This window comes from Vigna unguiculata, chromosome 1 (assembly GCF_037176805.1).
Source record: "Vigna unguiculata cultivar grain cowpea cultivar isolate G323 ecotype 2 chromosome 1, ASM3717680v1, whole genome shotgun sequence".
Taxonomy (NCBI): domain Eukaryota; kingdom Viridiplantae; phylum Streptophyta; class Magnoliopsida; order Fabales; family Fabaceae; genus Vigna; species Vigna unguiculata.
The window spans coordinates 39,255,132-39,274,329 of NC_140792.1; the positions used below are offsets into that span (position 1 = coordinate 39,255,132).

At 29.1% G+C, this 19,198-nt stretch overlaps 2 pseudogenes; both read right to left on the reverse strand.

Moving 5' to 3' along the window:
- Window positions 1–4,339: 4,339 nt before the first annotated feature.
- On the reverse strand, window positions 4,340–6,214 carry LOC114173644 (cytochrome P450 94A1 pseudogene; annotated as a pseudogene).
- A 1,749-nt stretch (window positions 6,215–7,963) lies between these two features.
- LOC114163904 (cytochrome P450 94A1 pseudogene) lies at window positions 7,964–9,613 on the reverse strand (annotated as a pseudogene).
- Between the last annotated feature and the right edge of the window lie 9,585 nt (window positions 9,614–19,198).

Consider the following 19,198-nt stretch of genomic DNA (forward strand, 5'->3'; position numbering starts at 1 on the left):
TTTTTCTTATCTAGTTACTCTTGTTATTTTTCACTTATTGTTTCATGTTGTCCTACTTGATATTAGAATATTAGTTTTGTATTTTTTTTATGTCATGAGTTTTTGTATAGTAATTTTTTATAAACATAACAAAATTGACTACTATATGTTTATTTTAATTGTGACTTTATTATCATATATTTTCTTTTGATAATTACGTCTCTTAATATTTAATTACTTCGTATTTATTAGATTTTGATAGTTTATTTTTTAGTTTTGAACTTTTTTTAAATAAATATATTTATGAAAATTAAAAGAATATCTTAATCTACATGTGATAAAAGAAAACTTACATGAGGAGATGAAAATATCACAAATTCAATCTCTTAATCTATTTTGAAACATGATGCTAAATGATCAAATCATTTATTTTTGTTATATTAGTAACAATGATTTTAAATATATAAATTTTTTTTGTATTATTTTGGCTCCCTAGAATTATTGGTCAAGATTCGCCGTTGAGCGCGGTAACAAATTTCATTATTCCATATCCATCTGTAAGGAAAAATTGATCTTCATCCTCATACCCATTCACAACAGCTATTGTAACACCCCTAGCCCGCCAGACCATGTCAGGTTACTGCAGCCCAATGCACCCCAACCCATCACCCTTCTCCGTCCATTCATACTGGGTGGGTTGTTGCCAGTGGGTATCGAACCCCCAACCTGACCTTTAACAATAACTGGTAGCATCTGCTAGCGTGCCAGAGGTGTTAAAGGTCAGGTTGGGGGTTCGATTCCCACTGGCAACAACCCAACAACCCACCTAGTATGAATGGACGGAGAAGGGTGATGGGTTGGGGTGCATCGGGCTGTGTAACCTGACATGCTTACTAGGTCCCTGGGATGGGATACGCCAGGAGATGTTACAGCTATAGCACTTATCTCATCCTAGTCTCCACCAAATAAAGAGTATAAACTCATATTCATCCTCATACATGCTTTCTTCATTATCAAATAATTAATTTTTATAAAAAAATAAACAATCATGCAAAGAAAACATGATATTATTAAATTTTCAATAGTAAAGTGACATATTATTTTTTTTATATCAAATATTTAGAAATAAATTATAATTATATGTATTTTAAATTAGAGTACTAAGTCAAATTTTATGAGAATTCAAATATCTATTATATTTACTAATTTTAACAACGTTAATGAAACAAAATTGATAAAATTAAAAAATTTAGAAAAATACAAGTATTAAAGTTTAAAAATATTTTAAATGTCTCTTCACTTTTTTTTTCTAAATTCAAATGAAATCTTCTTGTTTTTTCTTATACACTAATAAAAATTATAAATATTACTTGAATGAAATGAGTGAACAAAAAGTAAATTAATAATAATTGAAATCTAGTATAAATCTTTCATCTTTTAAATTTCAATCAAACAGTAATAAATAAGAATGACAATGATATTAAATTATAAATAGAATGTCTTCATATATAATTATAATGATAAAATTACACTTAAGATATTGAATTAAAAAATAAAAAAATTATATAAAAATCATCAAATTAGTATTAAACAGGATAAAAATAACCAATAAATAAAAATATAAAAAATAAGTAAAATTGATCAAATTTGTGTATTGTAAACAATTTGATACATCATTTAACAAAATCGCATAAAGAAAAATAAATGTATAATTGAAACTGTGATAAGATGAAATGTACCTTGAAGATCTAAGAAAAGTTTTTTTATATATCAAACTAGTTGAAATGCTAAAAAATAATGAAAATTATTTTAGCGAAATAAAAGTTTATGAAATCAACAAAAATTAAGGATCAAATAATGTTATAAAATTTTCAAATATTTGATATGTGAGATGATATGAGATATTCGCATGGTCAATTTTTTTCATAAATGTGATCCATTTGTCAATCAATATATAATTGTTGTATAATAATCTCATCTAATTGACAACAATTTATATGACAACTGTTTTCGTATTAGTTTTACAATTGATATCAGAGCAATGTTAAATACATTTGCCTTCTTTTTTTAATCTGTCATGGTTATCCTTTTGAATTCAATATTTATGTTTTTCGTCGTGTATTTGATATCAAACATAATATTATCGACGAAGAATGTATCACAGTGGGCCACAAAGGAGCAGGCAGAGGCACCCCCCACACACACCAAACTTTGGCAGAGGCACCCCCACACACACACCAAACCTTTTTTTTAAGTTTTATGTATTTAAATTTTTTTAAATTATATATATTTTTTAATTTTTTAAATTATATATTTTTTAATTTTTTAAATTATGTGTATCATTTTAAATTAGATACTAATACACAGAAAATTAATAAAAATCAATAGGTATTTTGTTTTATTTTTTTTATAAAGTACAACATTTAATTTTAATAAATAGTAAAATATAAAATTAAATATAATAAAGAAAAAATTGTTAAGATAATTTTTATTTTTCTTCACATTTTTTTTTTGTGTTTTTTCACATGTTGTACTCATCTCTTACTCTTACCTGATTTCTTTTGTTACTGAAAAAAAAAGTTAAACAGAAACTCATTATTTTTGTCCCCATCTTTTTCATATCTTCTCTTATTCTTAAAGAAAAAAAATTTCTCTTGTCTCACTTGGTAGTACAATACTTGTTTAATATTTAGTCCTGTTTTTTTTATCCCATTACCCTTTTGTATATTCATTTTTTATAAATATAGAAGAGCAAATAATGTATTATGTGATTTTTTATAGAGGGTTTTTAATTGTAACTTGATTATCATAGTTTTTTTAGTAATTATGTCTCTCAATTTTTTATTATATTATAATAAATTATTTTTTAGTCTTAAACTTGTTTTATAGACATGTATATTGATAAAAAAAATAAAAGAATAAATTTATTTTTTTAAATTGATAAAAAAAAGTGAAGATGAGAACAAGACAATAAGGTTGCTCATCACATAAACATAACAATGATGAAATGAAAGCTTCTGATGATTTTTGAATCGATATGTGCATATTAGTAAAATGGAAAATGAATATTTTATAAATAATATAGTGTACTAGGATAAGACTAAGATCGGATTCCGACCTGCTCTGGATAGTACCAAGATCGGATTCCGACATGCTCTTGACGTGATTACTAGCTCGGACTCCGACTTGCTCTGGGCATGATCATTAGCTCGGAGGATGAAGTGGGATATTTCTCTCAGTCAATAGATCAGATTTTTAGGCCCAACGAGCCCACTACGTTATGGTCCTGAAATATAAGAGTTTGTTCCCCAAATCTAGGCTTGAATCCAGATGAATCTAGATACCATGCAAAATACACGGGTGGTTACTTGAAAGGTTACCTGAATAAGCGCCAAAAAGAGAGGTTGTTTCGCTTGTCAGTCGGGGTTGGAAGTTATCAGAAAAATTATAAAGAGACGGGGAGGTATGACTGAAGGGGTATGTGAGTGAAAGCAGGAGAAGAGGGAGGAGAGAGTGAAAAATACCAGAAACTAGTCCGGTAGTGAATCGCATCCGAATTTATATACCGGAACATATGGTTATTTACATTGAACAAAAAATAACTAAAAAATGTAATTATGATTCAATTATTTAATAAGTTCAAGAATATAAAAAACTAATGATAATATTATTTATAGTTATATTTATAGCTATATATATATATTGTTATAATTATAACTATATTAAATTATGTATTAATTTTCACTGAATTAATAATAAAAATGTTAAATATATAAATTGAGTTTATTATTTTGACTTTTCTAAAATTTTGGTAAAATCTGTCGGTTATGGGTAAAAAAGAAAGGCATGTTAATCTATTGGGTTATATATTCTGTCATATGTTTTGGTTATGGTTATACGGTCAGTCACTCCGAACCCTCGGCTCTGATACTACTCATGGGTTATATTTTTTTTTCTTCATATATATGATTTATGGTTATAGTCATTGACAAATTGTGGTTTTATATGGTTATATGACATTAGTCTTACACATATAAAATATTTGACACCAATTTTACACAAAAACTTTAAGTCAATGTTGTTATGGGTCTTTATTTTTATATATTGTTTAAATTTGTCTTTTCTATTCAATAAGACTTTGACTCACACTTGGACTATTCCCGACCTAATTAATATTTCTGTTACCAGAAAAGTTACACGTTGACTCGATTTTAAGTTAAATACGACTAAATTATAAACTTTATAAAAATATTAAACACTCATTTGATATTTGATATTTTATCCTTTTTTTTTCTTACAAATATGAAAATTTATTTTTTAATATCTACTTTATTCTTAAAAGTAAGGTGTCAAATAACTCTGAATGTTAAAAAAATTGTTTTCTTCTCTCAAATAATAATGATTACGAATATTAACACAGTCAAAAGAATACAAACAATTAAAACAAACATAAAGCTCATGCTCAAGGTCAAATCCCAAACATGATAGTAACATGGAAAAAGTTATTTGACACCACCGTTCCAGATAACTAGTTTGTGGTTTCCCTCTCGATGATCTTTACAGGAAAACCACCTTCCATCTGGGAGGAGAGGAAGGAAATGAAGTTGGGCTCCACCCCTTCGGCCACCGTGGGAACAACCGCGAACCGCCGCAGAATCCCAGCCACCACACTCTGCATCTGCATAAAAGCCATATCCTTCCCCAAACACATTCTGGGACCAGCTTGAAACACAGGATAAGTGAAAGAATCTTTTGCCACAAACTTCCACATTCCGGATTCAAGCTTCTCCAACCACCTCTCCGGCTTAAACTCCGCCCAGTCCTCACCCCAAATACTCTCCGACCTCCCCATGGCGTACACGTGATAAGTCACAAACATCCCCTTCTTCACCACCGTCCCATCCGGCAAAACGTCGTCCTCCACCGCTTCCTTGGTGTCCGTGGGCACCGGTGGGTACAGTCTCATGCTCTCGCACAACGCTGCATGCGTGTAAACCATATGCTTCACCTCATCGTACACCGGAGCCTCCGATTTCTCCATTATCTCCTTCACAATCTCCTTCTCCACTCGCGGGTTCTTCGATAGCAGCCAGAAAAACCACGTCAGCGCTGCTGATGTTGTATCCTTCCCCGCCAATATAAAGCTTATGACCATGTCCGTCACAAAGTCTTCATCAGAGTGCCCCGAAGTCAAGAAACGCGATAGCATGTCTACCGATTCAAGGGATTCCTTCTCCTTCAGCTCCCTCTTCTTCTCTCTCACTATGTTCTTCGCGAACTCGTGCACTTCCCTCACTGCCATTCGCAACCGCTTTTCCGAACCTATGTTAAGCGCCCTCTTCACTTTCCACACCAACGGAAACAGTTGGCGGAACCGTCTACTGATTATCTCTGTCGCCTCTTCGTAAGCCACCGCGAACTTGCTCCGTTCAACCGACGGCGTCAGGTAGTTGGCGTCGAAGCCAAAGGCGATTTTGCAGATGTTATCGAAGGTGAAGCGTTGAAGGATGTCTTGGAAATCGAGGGTCTGGTCTTGATGTGCCGCTGAAGCCATGATGGGGATGAGGTGGTGGGAGAGTTCGGCATCCACCACTTGCTCCACGAACTTGCGGAGAGACTTTGTATTGAATTCATGGCTGGCGATTTGTCTTTGGAACTTCCATGTGTTGCCATCGGCGTTGAATATCCCCGTGCCGAGGAAGTCGGAGAGGGTACTAATGACGATATAGCCCTTTTGGTAGTTGGAGAAGCGGGTCTTGAGAATGTACTCCACGTTGGCTGGGTTGGCAGTGAAGACTTGGAGGTGGCCCAGTGGGCGGTGGAAGGTGAACGTGTTGGCTGGTGAGATTTGGAGTATATCAGATTCCCACTGGATAATGCGGTTGCCGACGCGTTTAAGGGCAAAGTAGGAGCCAATGAGTGGGTATGATTTTGGGATAGTAACGGTTTGTTTGTTTGGAGCAGCCTCTTTGTTGTTGCTGAAACGTGAGAAAGAGAAGAAGAAGAGGGGAAGGAAGAGGGAGAGGAAGAGGAAGACAAGAGCTATCAGCTGCATATTCAGAAGAATCTCAATCATTTTCGTAGGTGTTAGCGACTAATCGGAATTCGGTATTAACTTTTAAATGTGTGGATGATAAATCTTGAGATGTACTTTGTTAGATATGTTGGTCGTGAAGGAAAATTTGTGTATATATAGAGAATGATACGTTGGACAGTCAAAGAGGAAGGCTCGGAGAAAAAGCATGGAATGTGTCCTCGTGGTGGACACTTCTTTCGTTTACAATTAGTGGATTTTGAGTGCTTTAGGATATTTTTGTTGCACTGACTATTTGGCTCAAATACATGTTATAAACATTAATAAAGGTATTAAATTATAATAATTCGTGTATTTCTACTACGTCTCTAAAAAGTAAGAATACATGTAATAGGACAACTAACACGTTGAATGTTCTAATGAAATATTCTTAAAGCTTCTAATATTCTTACATCCAACGTGGGATTATACAAATTGTTTTCACACCATGCACATTTCTTAATATGAGAGTTTGAATTATAAGAAGTTTTAAAAACACTATATCACAATATATCGATGACAAAAAAAAAGTTCACTAATAATTGAGTCGGACTATATTGATTTATTAAGTGACTAATCTGTAATAGATATTGTTAGATCGGATAACCTGTTTTGATAGTTCTAATGAGAACTGAACAAAGCTTAAGTCACATAGGTAACTAGAAAAGATTGAATCCAAAGACTGAATAGTTTATTGAAAGATTATGAAAAAACATTTGCCAGCAACAAAATTAATTTTTTTACCAACAATATATAAATAAAAATAAAATAATAAGACATTAGGATGTCTCAACCTATACAAAAGACCAATAAAAACATAAGAGATGAGAAATTGAAACTTATGTATATTAAATCTCCTTTTTCAACATAGACATCCACAAACAACACCCATATCTCCCACAAAACAAATCACAAATGGGATGCATATCTTGTGATCTCTATATACTCAAAACATTACAAAAAGTCCTTTTATTATACAAATGTATCCTAGGATTATCTCCCACCAAAGTAAATCTAACATTTTATATCTAACATACAATAGATTTGCAAAAAACTGAGATCCAACAAACAATCTTAGATCATCCTTTTTCATTATAGTCAACAAGAGATTATTTTCTTAGAGTAGCTTGTTTAATAATTTAAGACATTGCTTTCTCCTTTACAATAAAATTTGTCCAAAAATCTTAACAAAACAACACATAGCATTGGTGATGACAATAATAGGTTAGAATGAAAAATAAAAATATTATAACACATGAGACCCTTGTTTTTATCTCACTTCTAAACTAATATAGGACAAATTGAATATATATATATATTTATAGAAATACTAATGAAAGCATGAAAATTTTGCTTTTAATATTTTGTTTATTAACCATGTCCAAGCTTTTAAGTATGTTGTTCCAAAAGTTTCTTCACCATCTCTTATCCCCTTTCTAAATATATTGAAATTCTTATAGTCCCATATACTTTGAATACATAAATTAACTTTTAATCTATTAAATTAGCATCGTTGCATTGCTTTCCTTAATTAAAAGATTAGTAATAAAAAAACATTGATATTTGCAGTTTAGATTAATTGTAATTTGTTATACTTCTTCATCAAAGCTAATTATCATATAGATAACAACATGTGTTTAAGGATAACAAATGAAATGAACTACTCCAGTCAAACGAAAACATAGCGTTAACAATTTTGATTTCTTTCATGTATCTGACATCTTTGTTGTTGGTTCTTTTCATTCTTCTTGAACGATTGTATATTTGTTGTTTCCTACACTGAAATTTTCCTGTTTTAGATGAACAACAATTTTCTTTTTTACTTCTACATTTGAAATAAGATTACTAGTTCATAAATTCATGTTGACTTTCTTAAAATAACGATATTTTGATAATCTTTACTTACTTTAAACACAATCTGAAAGTTTTATTACGATAATATAATAATATAATATTTTAAAGTTGTTTTATAAATTTAGACATAATTGCTTAATTGGCTTTCAGTCTCAGAGAACCCTTTTCTGGATCTTGACATGGAAGCCACCTTCCATCTTGGAAGTCAAGAAAGCAAAGTAGCGAGGTTCTACACCGTCAGCCACCGCGGGAACCACCCTGAACCGCCTGAGAATGCCGGCCACCAATTTCTGCATCTGCATAAAAGCCATTTCCTTCCCCAAGCAAATCCTTGGACCCGCCTGAAACACTGGATAGGTAAAGGAATCCCTTCCCACGAACTTCCACTTTCCGGATTCAACCTTCTCTAACCACCGCTCTGGCTTAAACTCAGCCCAATCCTCACCCCAGATACTCTCCAACCTCCCCATAGCGTACACGTGATATTTCACCTGCATCCCCTTCTTCACCACCGTTCCATCCGGTAAAACATCGTCGTCCATTGCTTCCTTCACATCAATCGGCACCGGAGGGTACAGCCTCATGCTCTCACACAACGCCGCGTGCGTATAAACCATATCCTTCGCTTCATCGGCCACCGGAATCTCTGAATTTTCCCTTATTTCATTCACAATCTCCTTCTCCACACGCGGGTTCTTCCATATTAGCCAGAAAAACCATATAAGCGCGGCGGAAGTAGAGTCCTTCCCAGCTAGTATGAAACTTATCACTATGTCCGTCACAAACTCTTCGTCGGAGTGCCCTGAATTCAAGAACCGCGAAAGCATGTCCTCGGATTCCAGCGTTTCCTTCTCTTTCAGCTCCTTCTTCTTCTCTCTCACTATGTTCTTCGCGAACTCGTGCACTTCCCTCACTGCCATTCGCAACCGCCTTTCCGACCCTACGTTTAGCACCCTCTTGATCTCCCAGATTAACGGCAACGGCTCGGAGAACCGTTTGGTGCTGATCTCCATTGCTTCTTCGAAGGCCTGCGCGAACTTGCTCCGTTCATCTGACGCCGTCAGGTAATCAAGGTCGAATCCAAACGCGATTTTGCATACGTTGTCAAACGAGAAACGTTGAAGAATGTCTTGCATATCGAGGGTTCGATCTTCTTGTGCTGCTGACGCTAGGATGGGGATGAGACGGTTGGAGAGTTTCTCGTCCACGACTTGTTCCATGAATTTGCGTTGTGACTTTGTGTTGAATTGTTGGATGGCTACTTGTCTCTGAAACTTCCAGTTGTGGCCGTCGGCGTTGAAGATTCCTTTGCCTAGGAAATCGGAGAGAGTATGAGTGAAGGTGGTGCCCTTTTGGTAGTTGGAGAAACGGGTCTTGAGAATGTGCTCTACAATGGCGGGGTTGCCTGTGATGACTTCGCGGCTGCCCATGGGGCCGTGAAGGATGAGAGTGGCAGCCGGTGAGACTTTGATCAGATCGGATAACCACTGGATAAGGCGGTTTTCGGTGGCTTTGAAAGCCAAGTAGGAACCTATGAGTGGGTATGCTTTTGGGAGGACAATGTTGTCATGTGAAGAAGGTTTATCTTTTGTGTTCAGTTTCAGGGAAAAAGGTCCAAGGAAGAAGAAGGAGAAAAGAGGAAGAACAGAGACAAAGAAGAGAGGAAGTAACAGCTTAGGAATCATTGTTGTTTATTGAAAACTGAGGCAGTTCTTGTAGGATTTTTGACGATAAAGAAACTTCACAGGCAAATATATATACTCCATGACTGTGGTCAGTGGCAAAGACCATGATCAAACATCTTTCTCAAACAAGAAAAATGTAGAGGGCAACAACTATTTTTGACATGTATTGTTTAAGGTTATCTGACACGTCTTAATGTGATTTTTTTAAATTTTCTTTTAATTTATTTTTATAATTTAAAAAAAAATAAAAAATTAACACGTGTCAACGTTATGTCAAATGACGGAGACAATGCAATGTGAGTGACAGTGTCACGTGTTACTATTCTATGTGAAAAGTCTCAATATAATTCCGAGTTCCTGTATGTTATTTTGTCTCAATTTAGTTCTAATTTTTTTTAAAACTGAATAAATTAAAATTTCTGTTTAAATTGAGACAAAATTTTACCTTTATATAAATGTCACGATGATATTTCTAACAAGATTAAGTTTTTATATTATATTGAGCTTTATTTAAATATTATTTCAAATATTTATGTATCAATAATTTATAAACAAGTGTTAGAGTTCGTTTAAAAATAACAACTTTATAAATTGAATTGTAAAATTTTAAATAAATATATTTATTTTAAATTGTTATAAAATTTTATATTTGAATTTTGAAGTTTTTATTTTTAAAACAACTTTAATATTTATCTATAAATTATATATATATATATATATATATATATATATATATATATATATAAATATTTAAAACAAAATTTAAATAAAATTCAATGCAAAATATACATTTAAATAAATTCCATTTTGTTAAAAATATCAATTATAGTAAAAATACCATTGTAAAATTTATATAAAAATTAAATTTGGTATATAGATGAAATTGATTCAGTTTTAAAACAATTGAGACTAAATTAAGACAAAATAACAAATACAGGAACTACTTTGAGACTTTTCACTTTCATCAGTAACACATGACACTGCCACTGTCATATCACATCATCTCTACCACATGGCACAATATCATATTTACATGTGACAATTTTCTTTTAAAAAATAAAAAATTAAAAAAATAGCACAAAAATCATAGACAGATAACATATAATTAACCCTGTTAATATATTACTAACTAAAAGAACCTAGTTGCAACAAATTTTTAAAAATAAAAAACTAATTAAGTTAAATAAAAAGAGAAGACTTATTTAAGATTTTGTTAAAAAAATAGAAACTTTGCCATGATTTAAATTTTTTATAAAAAATTGTTCTACAGTAATTAAATGTAATAATTTTTCTTGCATTTCGTCACGTTAGCAAATTAGTCGTTTTTTTAATCAACTGCGACCAATAACTTATAATATTTATTATTTTTAATTGTATTTGAAAAGTTGATACTTACATGAAGTTAAGTCGCGTGTCAAGTTTGATGGGAATGTTTAGTGAAGAATTGTTATTTTAAGCATATTAAAAATAATAATAAACATCGTTCGAAGTCTTGGACGCAAGATGAATACTTTTCATTCATTATAGTTTATTCTGAAAACTAATACTACAGAATGAATAAATATAGTTGAAATAATTGTGTAATTTTTAATTATGATGATTTGGGTAGAATAATACACACACACACACACATATATATATATATATATATATATATATATATATATATATATATATATATATATATATGCCAAAAACTCATTTCATAAAGAATTAACTTTTAATTTGTGCTAATTAGCTCTTATATCAGCCAAAATAATATCACACTACTTGATTGATTACATAATGGTATATTAAATTACTTTTTTAATAAAATTTTTTATTAACATAAAAATAATTTGTTAATGAGAAATAAATTCTGACCAAGCGTGTAGATATAAGAAATATTTATTTTTTTTAGAGAAGATGCTAGTTTACCATTTTCTTGCAAAAAGAAACATCTATGTTAATTTTATTACATTTCTTGGAGTAGACGTCAAACAAATTTTAATTACTAATCTATTTCCAACGTAATGATTACTTTAGATTTGACATCTAGAATCATGTACCATTTTATTTAAAAAAATTTTTTTTATCAGGTTTGTTCTAACAAAAAAATCTTATAAGACCGGTATTTCAATATTTTATTTATATTTTGATTTTTAGAATATAAAGATTAATTTATGTTGTATATTTAAATTTGATTTTAAAACCATAATGATTATATTATTATATTATAGTTAAATGAAGAGATTAATAAACCCAAGTCATTAATAAGCTCAAGAAATTAGTTGAAAGTATTTTATTTTTTAAATTAAAAAAAATAGTTTTTTTTTATGATTCAGAATGTATATAAGAATAAAAATTTTAAATTTGTAACTTTCTTATGTTATAATATTTCAATGAAATGTTGTATAAAAATCAAATTGTAAACTATTAATTGGAAATGTCGTAATTAGAATATTATTTTTTTTAATATTAGAAAGATATTGATTTGTGGCAACAAAGACCTATCACATACGTAATCAAACACAACCTATTTGTTTACGTTAAGTATCCAAATTATTGTTTTTGTTCTAAAGAGAAAAAATTTCAAACCATTTCAATACTAAGTTATTTTGCTTCATATGCTATTCATTTTAATTTTTACTTATCCTTTGCTTAAGTAAAATCTAAGCAGCATAAATTAACTTTCCAAAATCTTGCCCAAGCTCCCAAGTAAAAGCAATACAATCAATAATATATTTTTAAATTTCATTTTGGATGGTTTAATTTATAATATGTTTTAAATTAATAGTTTTGTCTCAATTTCCGTGTATATTCTTTTTAGTTTTCACGCTTTCCTTAGAAACAGTAGATATCGGAAACAAACAGGGCGTAAATCTTTTTCTAGTATTGTGGATATGCAATTATTAATGGTAGAGGTGCAAGAAGCAATAGTAAGAAAAATGGTCCCGGCCGAGCAACATGTGTGGCAGCCCAGAGTAGTTCTTTTGGGTTGAAAAGAATCAGTGGAGGGTTTAATTTCTTCCTCCACACCACTAATTTCTTGACTCACCTTCCATTCTTTCTTTAATAAACTTCATATTATGAACGATCTATTCTAAAATGAGAAAAAGGTGTGAAATTAATGAAATTCAAGAAGAAACTTGTATATACAAAGTGAATTTTCTTTTCACTTGCAACTAGGTATAGACTCTTTTCAACTAGAGATTTTAAAAAATATATTAATTTTTTTATTGTAATATATAGGTATTTTATTTAAGCCCATATACATCTTTTAATACTAAAATATATATAGTCTAAATAGAGGGAAAAGGAAGGAAATAATTCCTTTGGAGTTTATTTAGAACATTTTGTGACATCAAAATTTTCACTTTTTCTTTTAATTTCTGATTTTATAAATGATTCAAATATATTTCTAATTCTATTTGACATCTTCGTCCATATTTTGCATCGTCATTTGTTTTTGTACTAAGAATTTGAATAGTGATGTGGTGTTAAAGTCCGAGGTAGAAAAAAGAATTTAATACTGAAAATACTTGAACAAAGGCTTTATGTTTTCATTCACATGTAGCCAAAGAAGAGAAAACTTATTAACATGCCTTCTCATTTCTTTTTTTCATTACCAGAAAAATTTAAAATTTAATATCAATTACATCAACTTAAATGCAAAAAATTGAATGTCTACTAACAATGAGATATGAATCAGGAAGTACTTGTCATCAAGGTTTGTCAACTTCATTCGGAGTGAAAATATATGAGATGTGTTTCTTCAAGGACCTAAAATTGTAGTCAAGTAGAAAGTCTTAATATCAAATAAACCTAGAAGTTCTACAAAGATTTGAGGTAATTTTGTGTTGAAAAAGTCTTGAAAGCATGAGATATTGTTGTCTTTAAGTGGACAATGATTTCATGTATCCAAATATTGAAGTATTTGTTAATGAATGTTTTTGTGATTATCTTTATCGATATTTTGTAATGTTATTATTTTATTTTATGTTTTTTGTTAGAAGGTAACCTAACCATTGAAGAGGTTATTGGAGCTGGTGTAGTTCCACACTGTTTACATTTCTATGAGTACTGAACATTCATGTGTGTTGATTGAACCTGCTTATATATTTACTTTAAGACATATTGAACTTTGAAAATATAAATGAAGTCTCTATTATAAATAAAAAATTATAATTGGTTTATGAATAAGACTCTAAATTGACCAATTAGAATCTAACTCACAAACCAATTATAATTTTTTTTATTCAAAATAAAGACTATTTTGTATACTAATAATTTTTAATTTATAAATTGGTATCTAAAATAATCACTATAGGAACTAATTATTTTTTTGTCTCTAGAATGTCTTACTATTTAAGAATTTTCATGTAATGTTAACATGTATAAAATATTGACATTATTTCCAACTTAAAAAGTAATTCATAAACCAATTATAATTAATTAGTGACCAATTTAGAATCTAATTCACAGATCAACTATAATTTAATTTTGTATTCATAATATAAACTATTTTAGATATAAATAATTTTTATTTTATAAATTGGTATCTAAATTAGTCACTATAATAATTAATTATTTATTTTTCTAAAATTTGTTACTATTTAAATTTTTTCTTGTAATGATAACATATATAAAATATTAATATTATTTATAACTTAAAAAGTAATAAGTTCTTTTATGTCCTATGATACTCAATTTTATATTTAAACTTATATTTAAATTTTGAACATATAATAAACAAAATGCATACTATGTATTCGGTTGTATAAATTCATTGTTATTTGTAGTGTAGCTTCTTTTACCCTTAATATATAGTTTGAAAAATAGCCCCTTTGGACTTTGGACTCCTTCGATGAAAGCAAAGGAAGAAGTATAGATATATTAAGTTGAACGGTAGCATTCATGTGAATGACTAAAGACCGTGAAGAAGAAGATGTGCTTCTTTTCCTAGGTTGCTTCCTTATGTCTTTAATTCATTATCTTCTTTCCTTTCTTACTAAACCATGTCAAATTCTCCCCTTTGAATGACCATTTTGCCGTTTGAATCACGTATCTTTGATACATTCTAAGTTATAAATCCCTTAAATCTTGAAACAAGACATAACTTAGCATAATTTCTAAGTTTTAGAAAAACTTTATGCATATTTCTGTGTTACCGTGTTCCGATATCATGTTTGGTTGGTCAATACTTGCATTTGTTCAAACAAAATATTCAAAAGAAATTTCTTTAAGATTTTGGATCATAAAAATTATTCGATTTCAATTTGCTAATTTCTCGTAGAACATTCGTGTGTGCCCAAAACTGATCATACAATAGCCTTACATAAAGTTTTTATTTTAGTTTTTTTTTTTCTCTTGAAGAAGTACTGTTTACTTTGAAATATATAATAATATATTTATAGAAAAAAAAAACCCATAACAATAGTATATTTATAGAAAAAGTAGAACAAAATGTTACAAAAGATTTTAAGTGCAAAAATCTTAACAAAACAAATATTGAATATAGTTATCTCATTTGTAAATTAAAAACATTAAAAGAATTGATAATCAAGGAAAATCGTTGGCAACAACAATATATAGTATTCTTCCAATACAAATACGTATCAATAAATAATTTCCTTATGGGAATTGTTAAGAAAAAAGGAACACTTAGTCATATTAATCTACTAATTAAGATATTTATTCTTTTTATGAATATATTAACTTAAACACAAGTGCTATTATGTCTGTATGTACGTATTTTTTGAATATGTATGATATTATATTAATAGTTTATGATATTGTAATATTATTAAGTTAATAAATAAAATAAAATTATATTTATAAAAAATAAAGTGATATGTATGGAGAAAATATGAGAAAATAACTGTTGATCAATAAGAAAAAAAAAGGAGATAAATAAATAGTTTTATAAAAATTTGTAAAAGTAACAGTTAATTTTTTAAAATTTAATAAATAAATACATTGTAAAGGGTAAAAATGAAATTATGAAATGTGGACACAAAAGAGAAAATTCTCTTTATATATAGTTATAGATGTTACAAATCTAAAATGTAAGATAAAAAAAAAAGTTCTAAACTATATAAGTGTGAAAATGGAAATGAAAGCATCCGAATTGACAAGAAAATGTTTCCATAGAAAAGAAAGAATGTTTATAGTTGGTTTTGAATTTGGAAGAATCAGTTTTTAGAACAAGTATACGAGAAAAAGAAAATTAAAAGTAAAAATATATTATATGAATTGCATTTAATGTCACACATATTATATGGTTATATAATAAATATATATTCTTTCCGTCCCGAAATGAGCATGATTTTTGTAAGATAAAAAATAACAATGGATATGTTAATTATTAAACTAGTTTAATTAAATTAATTTTATCGACGGAAAAGTATTAATATAATTTATTTGAGAATAAATTTAAAAAAATATAATTTTGTTGAAAACTGATGATTAATTTAAAAGATTAAAAAATAGAAGGAGTAGGTTTTAGCACTTGTATGCATGTAAATGCTGGGAAATGCATAAGGTGAAGTATTTATTCGTCCACCAACAATTGAATAATAATATGAATTAAATAAAAAATATAAGGTTTAGTTGGAAACTTTCTTGGTTTGTCAAATATGATAACTGCATATTTTAACTCCAAATTTATTTGTCTCAAAATTTTGATTCTTGATATAATAAAATTACTTAATTGTCACATGTCATTCCTACAACTGGGATTGAGAAATGGAGATTACGGTTAGGACAGTTAGGACAGTAAGAACTTATAAAATTGTAAATCCTAAAATACTTTTTATAATAAAATTGATAAATTATTAAAATAAAATTAATTTCTTTATCAATATTTTACCATACTTAAAGTTTACAAAATTAACGACTTTGTGAATCCTTACAATCCTAATAGAAAATAGTGTTTTATTTCAATTAATTGAAACACACTTAAAAATGTAAATGATGTAGTAAAAAGCACCTTTTATTTTTATTTAAATTTTCTTTTAATTCAAATAAGGTCAAGTTAAATATTTAATTTAAATTAATTCAAGAAGATGAATGTTAGGATGTTGTGGTCGTTAAAAAAAATAACAATGAATTTTTAATTATATTAAATTTTAATTAAGTTTAAATTTTATTTGAATTTAATACATTTAAATGAGAATGTGAACTTAGTGGAGAGAAATAAAAAAAATAATAATTTATACAATTTTATGATTTTTTTTTCTCTCATAATCCTACTTATATTGAAATTTAAGTCGTAAATAATCATAAGTTTTATAATTTACATCTTAATTTTAATTAACCTAATCGAGGCACTAACATGCCGAATTGTTCTATACTAACAACCAATTGTTATCAATGAAAACTAAAATCAAATAATTATGATAACTGCATTAAAAAAATTACAATAATTGAGATATTAAAATTATAACTAAGCCTATAAGTAAATAATATTTTTGTTCTTGAATTTCGCGAGTGTTATGATTTAGTCTCTGAAACTAAACATAGCACAAGTTCTTAAAATGTTATGAAACATCTTTTTTATTTAAACATTATTTTTTTCAAAGCCATATGTTGCGCGTCTTTTGGTGTTTGGAGTCCAAGGTCTGTTTCCAAACTTTCAACCTTCAAAGCATTCGCAGTCAAAGCAGGAGACAGTGGAGCGAAATCCGACCTCTATAAAAACGTTGTTTAGTGTCTCCATTTTTCTCATAAAAACATTCCATATCCTTAAGCATTACTTTTCTTTCTGTGTTTGATTTAGTCTGAGAGAGATAAGATCAGAGATTCAGAGAAGAACATAAGATGATGTCTTTCTCTTCCAGGAAGATGGTCTTCACAGTTCTGCAACTGGTTCTCTTCATCCTCTTCATTTTTGTTGCTTCTCCGGAATCAGGAGTAGCTTGCAGCAGGCCCTTATTGTTACGTGGTCACTGGTCCCGCCAAAATGACCTTCTTTGGCAGTTGCTTCCAAACGCTCCAGCGCCACCCTCTGCTGGATTTCCCATTCACACCTAACCCATCATGCAATGCAATGCAATGAAATGAAGCACCACCTTCTTAAATATGCTCGCAAAACTATTCTCCTCCTTTTTTTTTTTTTTTTTCATTCGTATGGGTGTAACATATGTAGCAGGGTCTCTATACTTTGAGAGGAAAAAAAGACATTTTCTTATGAATTGTTACAAGATATTATTTTTATACGTGTTTTTGTGTTTGTAAGTCAGTATTCACATTCCATCAAATTTTCTTTTAAGATGTTCCATTTCGACGATCTCATTATATGCTGCTAACTCTGCAACAAAGTAGTAATAAGTCTTTTTTATTTAATGATATTTTAAGAGAATATTTCCTTTTATAAGATTAATAATATTTGATATTTCTCCGATTTTCGACCAAAATATCTTCTAATAATGTTGAACATTATATTGTGTAATCTTTATAGCTTGATAATGTGATAATTTTTTGATTAATTTGGTCATCAATTTTAATGTTCCAATTTTTTTTATCAATTCAGACTTGATCATCTTATCACCTTGTGGGTTTGGTCAATGATCTTGTGAATTGAGTTTGTACGCTTAAATGCATGAATCACCTTGATCACATGTGTCCTCTAACAACTTGTAACTTTTTCGACTTTGTACTTTTAATTGAGTTTGTTTAAGTTTCACTTTCATTTATTTTTGCTTCAAACTTCATCTTTCTTTATTCTATGTGTGCTTTTACTATGAATGTTAGTCCAACAAATATATATATATATATATATATATATATATATATATATATATATATATATATATATATATATATATATATATATATATATATTCACACTAAAGAACATTGTTGTCTAATGGCTATTTTTGAATTGACCTAGTAAATTTTTTTTTATGCTCAATGCTTATTTAAGAATATAATCTTATTATCTTTTAGCTATCTGGGAACATTTGTGTACTGACTTATCTTTTTTTTCATCAAAACCTATTGTCATGCTCGACTAATGCTAATACTATTAAGTAATTTAATTTTCTAACGTGGAAAAAAGTTCAAGATAATTTGAGCAAACTCAATTTTACAAATGCTTCAGGTTTATAAACATACCAGCAAACACCTTGAAGACAAAATGGTGAGAAAAAGGCTTAACATGAATTTATCCCTTTATTAACAAAACTTAAGCCTTGCCTTTTTCTGTTTAAAAAGTAAGAACAATATATCATTATTTTATAAAATATTAAAAAATCGATATACAATTTGTATGAGCTAATGTGTGATTATTAACTAGGATACAAATCTAATCTTCCATATGTCTCTTTTATCTTCCACTAGTTTGATTCACAATTTTGTTTCGCAATCATTATAGTATCAGAACATTATGTTTCGTAATTAATACAATATATTAGGTTGAATTTTATTTTATTCTCTATAACTAGTGATCAAATAAAAAATGCTTGATGATTTTTTTAATTGAGTTAGACGCTGTTTTTTATTTAATTTTTTTGTTTGTAACTCTTTTAGTTTAGCATTAAAACAATATTTTTATTTTTCCAATTGTAAAATATTACATTAGTTAAAATAAGTATATCACTATTTAATTAACTAATAAATCTATGTA